Consider the following 14,243-nt stretch of genomic DNA (forward strand, 5'->3'; position numbering starts at 1 on the left):
GCAGCGGCAACAATTATTAGTATAACAGCCATATAGTTAGTTAAGATGGAAAAGAGCAGAGAAAAGAGAGAAAAGGTCACTTTTTGAAGCGGAGTTTCGCACTGGTATGATCGAAAAGCTCTGCCCTTATACCAGCCCCATTGTACAAGCAGGTTTTGATTGTACTTTTCTTAAGAGAATTGAGATTATTCAACAAAAGAGTTATGCTTGTTGAGGAAGCTATCCTCTTCACACAAATTTGTTCATCTGTTGGGATGCGATTGAAGCCATTATTAACATAGATTGATTCATTGTTATTACATGTCAAAACACAATCTTCAGCTGTTTAGTTTAAGTGGTTAAGTGAATGAGCTTAAGCAACTCAGGTTGAAAAGCAGCACAAAGACGGAATGCTAATGAAGACTCACAGATGCAGGGATGTGGCTCTGATGGTATACACACAGAAGGACTGCATTTAAAGAAAAAAACACAAGCCCAGAAATTAGATGTCTTTACTCATTTAACATAGGCAAGTGTTTGCCTGCTAGAATCGGGGAACCTGGACTCTCTATAGCATAGGAGGGGTAGGGGTATGGCTGGGTGTTATTATATGCACTGTAATTACCCAAAACTTCTCATTATGCTATCAAGCCAAAGAACGGCTAACACAGTAGCGTCCTTCTAGTGTACCTTTCACACCTATGCCACATTATTTTTGTGTTGCATTTCATCCTTGGCATGTTTTTACTTCATGTGTACATGATGTAACATCATCACTTTTTACTTGGGCATTCATCTGTTTTATTCATTGGATTTTAAACCTGGTAAAGTAATGTACAACAGTGGTTACTTATTTTCTATTGTCATAATGTATTTTGAAGAAAAAGGAAAGTACCTGACTATACTGCTGTTCCAGTTTTTTGCAGCTGCTTATAAACCGATCTCAAATGTCTGGTTTGGGGAAGTGTGTTTTTTCTTTGTGAAAACACTGCAGAAGCTTGGGATGAAAAAAAAAAAAAAAAAAGGTGCAAAGACTGTTGACAAGCTCACATGCTCACAATTAACTATCAAAGTTCACGAAAAGAGTTACTAACCGTGAAAGATAATGGTATTGAAAGTCAACTTGATGAATGGTGGCAATGGTTGTAGTGTCATGAAGGAACTTACAAAAGAGAGTTTTAATAAATTAAACATGAAAACAACCTTGTGCATTTCTTTCAGTGTGGTGGTAACAAGGTGCATCTCATTCTCTGGCATGACAGTGCCACATGGGCTTATATTCTTGTCTTTGATCACACAAGTCTTATCTGTTTAAACCGGGGCCTGACTAGTTTTAACTTTATTGCTGTACTTTAGCCATGTTAATGTCTAAAATGCACTGTAACTGAGATTGTGTGCCACTGCAACTTGCATGTTCCTGTGAGCAGGTTGTATTTAATGGCCTGGCAACGTGCGACTTATTTTGCATTTTGTCTCGGCAAACTAGCAGGAAGAAGCACAAAAAATCCTGGGATGCACTATAGGTTCCAATTTGTTTCCTTTGCTTGCCCCTTTCACAGCAGTCACCTACAGGCTGGCATTGTTTGTAGGTTAATTTATTTCTACTATATTTATTTTTTTAAGCATCACTGCTTGTACTATACCATTGCTAGGCCTGCACTATGTGAATGACAAAAGCGCAGAAATACACAGCCACTAAGCTTTCGCTGTCAGGGTTAGTATACCGGCTTAGCCTGGCTGTTGATATGCGCGGGAGCTAGTTTCTGGCACATTTAAACAAGTTTGAGACATCAATAATTGTGTATTTTTGTGCTATGAAACATTTAAATTTGATTAGGTGTAGGCATATTTGCCTTATAACATAGTCTGCTGGTGGGCTGGTAAACAGCCAGTACATGTCTTTTTGCTGTGCTCCTCCCAAAACCTTTTATGGTGCTTTCTCAAAGAATGCCTTGTCCCGCTTCTAGTTTGTTTCCTCTGCAGCTCGCATTTCTTGTAAGAACTCATCATGAAGTAGAGGACTTGCAGTGATGGAGTGCAGTCATGTTGCAGCATAAATAAATTAGTAGAATTAAAATATTAATACAACAGCTGTGATGAGCAAGTGGAGAAAGTTGGAACTGGAAGTAGCAGTAACAGATTATTTTCCCACCATCCGTTGCATTGGCTCTTGAAACACCTCACTCATTGGAATACAGTTAGATTCTCTCATTCTTTTTCTTTTTCCTTGAGGCATTTGGGAGTTCCTAACATAATGTTGTCAACCTTTTTTTTTTTTTTTTTTGCAGTTTAGTTTCATGCTGAAATTTCAGTGCAATTCATTCATGTTCAGCTAGATCATTGGAAGGAAATGGGATAATAATTACTGGAAGGCAAATGAATTTGGGGTGACCAGGTTGCAAAAGTATTTAAAGGGATGCTGACCTAAACATCTGTAATATGGCTTTTTCTGAGTATGAATGTTTTTCTGGAAATGATGGAATCAATTTATAACGTAGAAAATTGTATTTACAAGTTTTTCTGCCACCCAATTCTGATTTGGAATGTCTACATTGAAAAGGGCTCTGATCATTGTTTTGAGAGAAATGTCAATGTAGCCTAACCTGCAGAACTCCAGGTGGTCGCAGTTAGAGCCCTCTGCTAAGGCATCCCTGAGCCACTATAACACGTTAAACACCCTGAACTAAACCAGTGAAGCTATAGGCTACTTTTAAAAGTTTGTTTCTAGCAGAAATTCAGCCAGCTGCAGTTTTTTCCATAGCATGCCTGTCTATTTTGTTATATTTGAATCCTTTTGTTTTTTTGCATATACCTCACCGAGAAATGTTGCTTGCCAGTCTGTATTTTGTCTTTTCACATTGCAGGCATCACTTAAAGAAGCAGCTCCTAGCCCACATGAGGCAGACTTCTTTCTATTAGTGTGGTTAAGCGCAATTGTTCTTGTCGTAGTGCAATACAAAGATGATTTAGCTGTGGTATCTGTTAAAGTAATGCATTGTCGACAAAGCGTTTGTCAAAGATAAAAATTATGCCGCAAAATTTATTAAGCCATTGATTCCACTGCATATGGAGATCTTGAAGGATGATGATGCATCCAGTGTTGGTAAAAAAAGAAAAGAGGGAGGAAAGCATACAGTGTTGTTACATTTCATCATGCATGTACCATCTTTGCCAAAAGTAACCAGCTACAGAGTTTGCTTCTCGGCCACGTATTGGTGCACTTACAGCACACCTTGAGCTCTAAACCTGTGAAAGGTAAGTAGAACCCTTGGCCTGACATTTCGCGGCCTTTTCATCTTTAGAGGGGTTCTGTAAGGGCTTCACTTCTTGATTACTTGTGGCAAAGATGGCATAGGACACATCTTTCTTCTGGGATAATCAGGGTTGTGTGCAGCAAACAAGGCAGCACCTGGCTACAGCAGCTAGGCTTTACTGACTGGCAGCTTCAAACATATCTCTGCTTAATTTGGCTTTTAATTGTCTTTTTTGTGCCCCACTGTGTGCTGTACATACAAAATTGACATACACTGTATCACATAATCCAGGCGAATATATATCTGCAAAATGTAAATATGTTTGAAAAGGGACATGTGAAGAAATGCGGTGTATTCAGTCTAAATATCTGAAGTATGTGCATTTAACACACATTTAGTAACAGCACCATGTAGAAATAAGAAGCAGAAGAGTTGTATACATTGGCTAAAATGATGCACATGTTCTTGCAATCAAAAGTGCTTTTAAGATTTTTAGAAGCTGTTAAGCCTTCAAAGTACAAAAATCATTGTGGTTTCTATGGAGAACACAAAGGCAGACATGTTTTGATTTTGATTTTGGGGTTTAACATCCCCAAGCGACTCTGGCTATGAGATACGCTGTAGTAGAGGGCTCCGGAAACTTTAAACACCTGGGATTTTTTAGCGTGCACTGACATCGCACACCACATGGGCACCTAGCTTTTCGCGTCCATCGAAAAGCGGCCACCAAGGTTGGGATTCAATCCCGCATCCTTGGGCACAGTAGTTGAGCGCCCTAACTACTGTGCCACCCCGGCGGGGTGAAAGGCAGACGTAAGAGGCTTTTGATTTCATTCATATGATGTCACGGCAAGAAAAAAGGCAAAACGAAGTTGCTGTGGACAAAACTGAATAAAAAGAAAAATTTATATTTCTATAGTACAGGTCTTAACTTGCAGTACTTCCTAGTATATTAAAAGATACTAGATGTTTACACTGTACTTATTTTTAAAATCTGTCATGCATAATTAAGCATATTAGAAGGCTACTGCACTCAGAGGCAGCTTTCTGTGGCTCCGATTAACAAGACAGAAAATGGGCCAGCTCTGACAGACAGTCAAAACACCTCCCTCGAGAGAAAAATGGTAGGGTTTTAAAGTAGTTAAACCAAGTAGGATGTGCAAAAGCTCTTGTGTACAGATGGAATTTCATAGCGATGACACTGTGCAATGCACAGTGCAAGAGCATGTTTGCAGTTTAATACGCAGGACAATTGACTGTGCCAATAGCTATGAAGTTCAGTACTCTCTTCTTACGAGAAATTTCTGGGTTTTGACACTCTGCTGTGCCACGCTACAAGCCAACATACAAGTGTTAAGACGATTTTGCTCGGCTCTGGACCTCCAGATTAGTACTTTCACACTAAAAGGGGGATTGGATAGGGTTAACCACAAGGTTTTGCATATAGAAGGTACAAACAATGGCTGTCATAGTGTGGTGCTGGGATAAGTAAACAGAGCACCCATTATAAATGCAATCCCACCTTCCTTATCAAAAATAAGGAGCATAGTTTGTCTGTGAGAAAGTGGACACAACATGCTTATACCACAACTGGCAACTTCATTTAGGCGGTGTATGCTAAATGTTGGGTAGTAGCATGGTTTATTTGATTTTGTCCATGCCTGTAGAGTAATGTGGGCCCAGTGTTGGACTTTTTGTGGGATGAGGGTCACAAATTTCATTTGGAGTGCTGTTCCTACAGTAAAATGCAACTGTGTTCTAATCACTTGAACTTCTAAAGTGGCAATCTATCGGGCCAGAATCTGGAGAACCAACAGTGCCGCAGAAAGCCTACTGCACAAGCAGGCATTACCACCGACTGTAACTTTCCTTGAAGGGAGCACAGTATACTGCTGCATTCCTGCCACCTCCACCTATGGTATTTGTGCACTTGGGTATTTGCATTTAGAATTTGTATTTAGAATCCAAGGATGTACGGGACAGCAGGCATAAACAAGATTTTGCTCTTCTGAAGAGAGCTTCTGTTATCCAGACATTTAGCCTGTTAAATAGTGAGAGCTTGGGTGATCGTCAGCAATAAGATCTCTTCCATAATTTAAGCAGTACAAGGCGTTCTTAACATCTGAAAGTCATAATGATGGAGAAGAAACACTTATTCTGAAAAACTGCCATAGTAAAAATGTGAGGCTCACTAAAATCTACTAAAAGTATTTCTTCATTAAGTGAGCGAAACGAAAGGTATAGAGAGAGAGAAAGAAGGTAGGGAGGTCAACCAGGAGGGGATTCTGGTTGGTTACCCTGCAGGGCAGGAAGGAAAGAGGGGATGTAAAAAAGGAATGCGAGGAATAGAGTGAGCAGTGCAGACGTCTGTTAAAAACATGCATGCTGCTGGCTAAAGAAAACGCAAGTGTATATGTCGTAACTGGGTGAGCACAAAATGTCTAGTAAAGGCATTTAGATATCTGCCTCTTCATTTGTATCTGACTCCTACCTCATTTACACTACAATTTGCACTTAACTCTAGTAGGGTGAAACTTAGAAAACGGCAGTTAATACAATGGGTCATAATTGGCAGCATACTGTATTATTACAGTGACCAGTTGCAATAGTAAATGAAATTAGCTTTTATGTGCCCAGTGCCAGTTGTGCCATTTGTCGTTTTTGTGAAGCAGCATTGGAGCAGCTCCCACTTGCCTGGTGTCTGTCACTGGCTTTTTGCTGTGTTCTGCTGGCTTTTTACTCATGCATCTCCTCCGCCTGCCGCGTCATTACACCTGCTGCCATACTCAAGCTTCATGTATTAGAGTGGTAATTGTGTGAGCAAGCTGTTATTCTCAGAGGCGGATTGCCCTGCAGAATGTAGTTCGGTTTTAACGTAGGTAAACCGGGTAGGACTTGTGAAATTTTCTGCGCACAGATGGAAGTTAATGGAGGCTATGTTCAGTGTACATTGTGAGAGAGCGTTGCAAAGTGGAGTGGACAGTTGCAGTGATAGCTACGCCATTCCATACTCTCCTCCCTTGAGAAATTTCTGGATTAAAATTCACTCTGCTCCTACAAATTTTTTTTTCATCTGAGTTCAGCATATGCAAGCCACAACATTCTTGGTTGGTTTTGATCATGTGAAGTAGTGCTTTTGCACTAAAATTGTCTACGGCTGCTGGGTAGACCAATGATACCATGCAAAAATTACCTGCACCAGATCATGTGGACTGTAATGTTGTGATCTGGTGGGTCAATCGGGAATAAGGCTCACAAGATCCAAGGTTGTTGCTCAACTGTGGCGTCTGTGTGAATGCTTTCGCACTAAAATTAATTTTGCTTTGTGCAGAAACAAGGCGCATTATATTGTTTAGGATGTGGATCACAACGCAGGTCTCAAGTGGAAATTTATGGCACAGTAGAACAGGCTGTACAGCATGTGTTGTTGTTGCTATCATTGGCAGTCTTGCCTAGCTACATTTGCTATATGGTCGCATTTACCTTAGGTATAGTGTCTCTAGTGTAGCAGTGCTAAAACTCTAAAATCAATTCAGAAACTGGTATGGGGATGTGATCAATTTCTGTCTGACACTGCCTGCAGTGTTTTTTTATGCATAAGCAGCGTTATGCTATTAAATATTGGGCAAAACTTCTAGCCATGCAGTTCACTGGTATAGAAACCTTCATTGTTTGCTATGAGTGACATGGGACATATTTGCACCACATGTTGCTAGATTATCTCTCTTGTGTCATGTGGTATGCAGTGGCATGTCACACTTTTTTCTCATTCCTGCATGCTATATTAAGGCGAACGCCTTTAATGGCTCATACTGTCGGCATTTTTTTGATCTCACTATAGCTGTTAATCATATGACGCCATGATAATGTTATCAGAAAAATCAAAATCCGGTCTCCACCGGAAATCGAACCTCCATCCCTTGGATCCCCAGCTGAGTGCTCTAACCAACTGCGCCACGCCCGAGATTGTCAGCAGTCATGCCGCTTACCGAGGTCACCGCAAACTGAGCTTTTCATCGATCTCTGTCAGCACTTTTAACCTAAGGAATAACGGCATCTGTGGGCGGGATTCAGGTGCACGTCGGCACCCGAGTGCGAAAGGCGCACAAGCCACGAGCTGACCCACTTGAACAGCGTACGCATTGTACACTCAAACACGTCTCAAACGCAACACAATGTATATAGTGCTGTCTGACGGCGTTTTTGTACAATCTGCGGGTACCGCGCAACAGCGCAGCAGCATAGTGTGCAGGGCGCGGTGCACTACATCGAGGCACCCAATATCGGCAGCCATCCTGAAGCATCATTTACGCTGCTCATTGTCAGGCCCAAGTCTGGCCCTAGCCGCATCATGAAAGTAGATAAGCTCATGAGGCTTGCAGCACCGGATGCCGCAAACTTACAGCAACGGCGCCCGCGAACGCGAAGGACTATGGCGCTCTGGCTGTCGCTTCTCTCTAATCGTCACTAGGCCTAAATTACTTCATATCAAAGCCACAGTGAACAGCACTTTGTAATAGGTCAGCGAGGCGTTTTAGAAAATTGATCACTCTATCATGAAACTTCTCTACTGTCAACCCCACTGTTCCGTAGTAAAGGAAATGACTATTTTCGGCGACGCTTTAGCAGCGGAGCTATAGCGTACAAGAGCACGGGCACCACGCTGTGGCTCTGAGCAAAAACTGCCACCTTATGGTTCAGCATTTCAGAAGGAACATTCATTTTTGAAATTAATTTTTAAGGACCTATTATTATTACTAGACAAGCAAAATTTAACATAGTACTTTTTTGATACTGTCGCAAGGGGTCCGCCGTATTGCTTACGCGGAAGGCACGGCGCGGTGGTGTTTATGGCGGGGGGGGGGGGGGGGGGGGGGGGGGCAGTGCTGCTATCGTTAGATGGCGATGGTCGCGCCGAAGGTGGATATGTGGGCAAGAACTAAACCGCGCTTCACTACAGTCTGCGTTCTGTTTTCAGGAACATACTGAGTACACTTACTTGAATTCATGTTAGCACGCATGAACACAGTACAGGGGAGTACAGTACAGAATTGGCATCTTATCGGCGCTGGCACAGCAGCAGACGATGTGGTGGCCAGTGTCGCTCTATGACGTCACTAAACATATCAACATGGTGGTCACTGTCGGTGGGAGGTGCTTTGCGGAGTCAACTTCAGCCACTTATTTCGAAGTAAGAATGCATCTTAGGTTCTCAAATTTCGAAAATAGAATAATAAGGTCCAGTGTTATTTGCAAGACTACAAAACTGTAGTATGTTGGATAACCATGGTGTGACCCCTTTAAGAATAATTAAATAAATCCTGTCTCCACCTGGAATTGAACCTCCATTCCTTGGATCCCCAGCCGAGCGCTTTAACAAACTGCGCCACGCCTGGGATCATGAAACTCGCATTGTAATTCTCCTTGTTTACTGTGAGGGTGATAGTAGCGATGACAATGACGCTGCAATCAGTGATGATGATATTAGGAATGATAATGTCGATGCATTTAGTTGATAATGATAATGAGAGCAAACGTGATGCACCATGTGCACCAGCCACGGTTAGGCTTTCGTATTTCTACAACCTAGAATCGACAGTGCTCTCAGAATTTTTGAACAGCTATTTCATTGTTACAATATGCAGATGTCCTTTTGATTTTGCCTACATAGGCTTTACTATGTACAGCCTTTATCAAAATTTTACAGACTAGGGGGTCTACTTCTGAGCGATACTATGTGGCTCGTAATGCATTCCCAAGTTTACATACTTGCTGAAGGCAAGAAGAGTTTTCTTCCTACTCTTTCCAATGGTCAGGACTTCCATGATTATTACAGAAGTCATATTATACAGCTTAAAAGCAAACCCTCTGGGCTGTAAACTTTTGATACAGGCTGTACGTCACCTGATCACAGTTCTGCCAATGATGCGTGACGCTGCTGTCCAGCTCGAAAAGCAAATGTAGGGAAGCATGAAAACTACTACTTTAAAACTAATACTTCAGAAAAATATAGATATGTGGAGAACGATCTCCCATTGTTCACTTTAAAATCTGCTTTCTCCTGCGGCTATCACGAGGTGGTTCCAGCGTGGATAGTTAACGTTAACATTAACTATCGAGAGATGGCGTAGCGGCGCGGCAGCACTAGGCAGCACCAGCGCCACCCATGGCTTCGTCACTGCGCACACGTGAAAGCCAGTCTTTGGCATCAGGAACTCGACACGAGCGGATACATCCTCGCGGTGCTCCGCTGTCACCAGCGAGGTGAAGCCTCGTGGGACTTATCCCACCTGCTCGCCTTGTCCGGCTTCGAGCTTATCCCCTGCCCTAGTGTGGCCGAACATTTGCCGTAACCTAGCTGGTGAGTTGGACGACCTATATTCATTAGCTTGTTTTATTACTAGCTGGTGTTGTTATTGCAGCAATAATTTTCTGTTTGTTGTTAGCACGTGTTCCTTTGTCTCCAAGAGCACGGCCCGCAGTGGTGGGCATGCGCTCGGTAGCGCACGGGATCGTGGGGTGGGGTAGGCAGTTTGGACTGTTAGCCACGACTAAGCGAGGAAAAATATTTACCCTCTATTAGAGCCCCACGAATATTACTAATAAGTAATACTTCTGGATGCAGAGGTCTAATACTACTGTCCTGTGATTGTTTTTGTCTTGTTTTAATTTTTTTCTAGTTTCACAGTTTTACATCCCGACATTGCATATAGCCTGTAAAGGATGCCATTGCAGAAGGATTGGAATTAAGTTCGACCATCTGAGTTCCTTTATTGTGCACTGACACTGCATGGGGCAAGAATGCTCTTTCGTCCTGCTTCCGTTCAGCTGAGGTCTTGATCAGGGTTTGATCTCAAATCCCTGGGCTTAGTAGCCAAACGCCAGGAGTCAAGCCACCACAGCGGGTAACTTTGGAAGCTGTAATAATGGTAGTAAGCCTTAGTGTTTAGAAAACATAGTGAGATCTGCAACTATAGCATTTTGTTAATAAGAAATTTAATATTCAGTGCTCGGCGTAGATGCTTACCAAACTTTCAACCACGTAGACGAGTGCTCCCAGGTCGCAACTGTTGACAAGTGTCAAGGAAAATCAACCACTCGGTGCAGTTGTACTTTTTCTTTAATCAGAAAATGTAATAACGGCTGGAGGAAGCATTAAACGAACAGTAAGTACAGTACTTGGGAGTTTAAAATTTCAAAAGGCATTTTATTACCATGAGTGATTGCTATATGGTGTCTTATTGCTAATCTAGCAATTAAAAGATAGCAAACGCTATTTGCTTCACAAAGTGTTGGACATTGGGGCTCTCCGACATCACTGCCTGAATAGCGTTCCGTCTTGCTCAGGCGTCGGAAACTATTGGGCTATTGTGGTGCCATCAAAGATGATTTAATAGAGCATCCAACCATGATCTCAGAGCGTTTAAAGAACTGCGCCCAGATTCAGTTTTTGCACTCGCTTGGTACTGTAATGGCAACACTTTCAATTCATATTACGAATGCCGACACTCCTTGGTGCATGGTTGCTAGGCTAGGTGACGGGCAAGTCTTCAGCATTGACTTGGTGGGTCAGGGGCTTACAGTGTAAGTCCAATGTTGGAAAGTTTCAGAATCAAGTAGGTAGCTAGATTCAATGGCATAGTTGCTGTCGCTTTTGTCACAAGCACTTAGCACTTACGCACTCCGGGATCTTGATACTGGAGCAGTGTTGAAGATATATTCAATCTTCAAGATATTCAAGATATATTTAATCTTGTAGAGTGTCGATTCATTTCTGTCATCTCTATGTAGATTTCGGCATAGTATCCTTCATTGGAAACACAAGGAAAACCTTAGGAGCCAACTTTAGCTGTTGTGGCTGTGACAAAGCAGCAACATCGACAATACAAGCATGGCATGCTGAGGAGCGCGACCAGCAGAACCCGCTGCTGTTTTCTGAATCTTCCCTTTTTTTTGCTGTGGCACCCCTACAGGCTGCACTCATAGCACATATTAACCAAGTCCGGTATCCAAATTTTTGGGGTTATAATTTCTTTGGGGCTATCTCCTCGTTTGTTCTACAAGGAAAGCCTTCACAGTGGACTACTATTATTCAGTGTTTTGATCGCTGCACATTTAAGATGCATCCAACTGTAATATATTAGGTGGCCAGCTAACATTAACCAGAGGTTAAAAATATACCTTAGCATACTAAGTGGAGGCAACTTTCACCAGGCTGTTTACTACTCCGTTTAGTAAATCTGAATTTAGCATTTATTAAAAAAAAAAAAAAAAAGAAACCTTTTAGGTATTGCGTTTCTGGTGAAACTTTTCAGTGTGAAATTGTAGAGTGTGCCAAAAATGTAAAATTCATTCTTTTTTTATTTTTGTGTGATATATAGGTAAGTTTTTCTTCACTCAAAAGTATGTGTGAGTGTAATATAAAAATTCCCATGTGACTATACAATGGTTGCACCATCCACAGCGCTATCAAATGCAGAGTTTGTGAATGTAGCTGCTTTCAGTGGGGCTGAGAATGCGACTGAGTAAAAACAATAAATTTGGCATTGACAGCATGATTTAATGTGACACCTGTGACCTGGCCATGTTGAGTGAAGAACAGAGGGTTTGCATTAGCGACACACAGGCCAAAATGTTAAGCTGTGTTCCTAGGCAGCATTTGGCGTGTGGTGTCTCGTATGTGGTGGGTGACTTTAGGTTTGGAGGCAAAATTAAAATGTTAACCTGGCAGCTGTTCCTTTCTATTTTGCCAGGTTAACCTTTTAATTTTGCTGCCAGAGCCCACTTCATTGCTCTTGACCCATCACATTGACAGTTACGTCGAATGCGGGTGCGGTCACGTATGCTATGATTGAGAGCACTGCGCTCGTGGCACATGAGTTCATGAAACATGGACTTGCACATTTAGTGCGGAAAAGAATAGCACACCTCAAATAAAAGTTGATGGTTTTATGGGATGCTCATAATTTCATGTTAGAATTTTCAGAGAAGTAATATATTTAGTTGCTTTTTTAATTTATTAAACTATTCGAAATTGTTCAGCAATAGACGACCGCAGCTTTGCAGGGGGGCACTGCAGGCGCCATTGAAAAGCGCCCTCTTCGGCCGCATCCCGATAATTGTACAGACAGGCCGGTTCCCCCTCCCATTGAATAGCTGCGCGAGTACCTTTTGAAAGGGGTCAGTTCTGCACGTGTTAGGCTGCTGCAGAACTGTTTGTGCAGTCGCGTTCTTTCTCCTTTCTCCTTTGTGCTTGAACGCTTACGCATGCGCATGCTTCAGAGAATTTGGAAAATTTGGCAGCGCAAACATGAAAAAAAAGAAAAACCTAGCGGATCATGTCCCCTCTGTGAGGCAAATTATCGTAACAGTAATTAAGTGGCAAGATAATCTACTACCTGGAATTCAAAGTAAATGCCTTTTTTAACATAATCATCTCCACAATACAAACTTTTATTCGATGGCTCAGTGTGGTGCACGCAGTTTCACTGACTGAATAGCTTGGATTTTGATACTTTTTGTGCTAATAATAATGAAAATTACCTTTATTTTAACACAAATTAGAGTCCTGAAAGCAATATGCGAGGGGGAAGAGAAAAATGAGACCATCCACCGATTATGCCTACCAACTGCTCTCTTGTGGTTAAAAGAAAAATGCTGTAAGCTTGGTTAATAAGTGCCATAGAGGTAAGTGGTTGTTTATTTATTTATTGCTATCACAGTGCACGCTTACCCCCAAAACAACCTATTTACAGAGCCATCGCTCATAAGCAAATGCTCACTGATTTGCAAGCAAACATTTTGACTTTTCACAATTTTTATTTCAAACTGCATTCGGCCACATGAGCACTAATCAGTAAATAACGATAATGGAGAAATGCTCAACTAAATATTACAATTCCGTACAAAAGTTCAGTAAATAAATTTTACAAAGTTCACTAAATAAAATAGAACTCTGGTCTAGTTGGAGGCTGTTTATGGTAAAAAAAATAGTGGCTGCGTGTCCTCTTTCTTTGTATTCGTAAATTGTGTGACAAAAAAGTTTAATCGTGAGCATTTTTTTTTTTTTCATTCATGGTTGGGCTCTCCAAAGCAAAAGCTTACAAGAAGCAGTGGCAAATGCACTTGTAGGGCTGGCTTTCTGTGGCACTGCAAGCATGGTGCTGTTGTGTGCTTTTAATAAAATGAATCAAGAGGATCCATTTCGCACCCCTGGGTACAATAGCTTTCTTCCCTCTCTGAATGCTGTGGAATGCCAGCCAGACTCGCAGTGACCAGCAACATCTCTTTTTGTGCACCTGCGAGTAAGACCACGCGTGCACACAATGAAGAAGAGGGTGCCAGCGGCGTGAGCAGCGCGCGTACCAGTCGGACGTGGGTGATTCAGTGCGCTCCGCTGGTGACGTTCCCGACCAGTAATTCAGAAATGACCGTCAGAGGAAGGAGGCGGTGCTGGTGTAGTGGGAGCGAACTTCAGGTGCGCTCCCCTATACAGAAACAAAACAGATAGTACTATGACATACTGCATACGTGATAAACAGAATTGAAGTTTCCTTAGTGTACATACCTTTAATTATCTTTTAACGCTAGCTGAGGCACCTGCGATTTGTATTAAGCACTGTAAGACAAGGAAAAATATTCCGAGCAAAAGGTAGCATTCACTTTTGTTCGCTACAGATAGACTGTAGCTAGTTTTACATAGCTGCAGCCTATCTGTATATCTAGCTACGTGATGGGCTCAACTCCTGCTGCTGGCTTGTTAGCCACCAGTTTGTTCAAATGGCTACAAGCTTATTTTTTGGCATGTGGATGGCTTGGGAAGGAAGCCTGCGCTTTCAATTCTCCTCACTTAGCTTGAACAGGTACTTTATAAAACTTGATGTTGCCATAGCAGAAGCCTACTAGAATGTGCGGTTCCTGCTGTTGTGCTAACTTTGAAGTTAAACGTCTTATACTGAAGTTGGTGAGGAATATGCTTTTCAGTGGCATTGCAGTGCTTCAAGGTGTGTA

This window comes from Amblyomma maculatum, chromosome 1 (genome assembly GCF_055883805.1).
Source record: "Amblyomma maculatum isolate TAMU_Amacu chromosome 1, ASM5588380v1, whole genome shotgun sequence".
Classification (NCBI taxonomy): Eukaryota; Metazoa; Arthropoda; class Arachnida; order Ixodida; family Ixodidae; genus Amblyomma; species Amblyomma maculatum.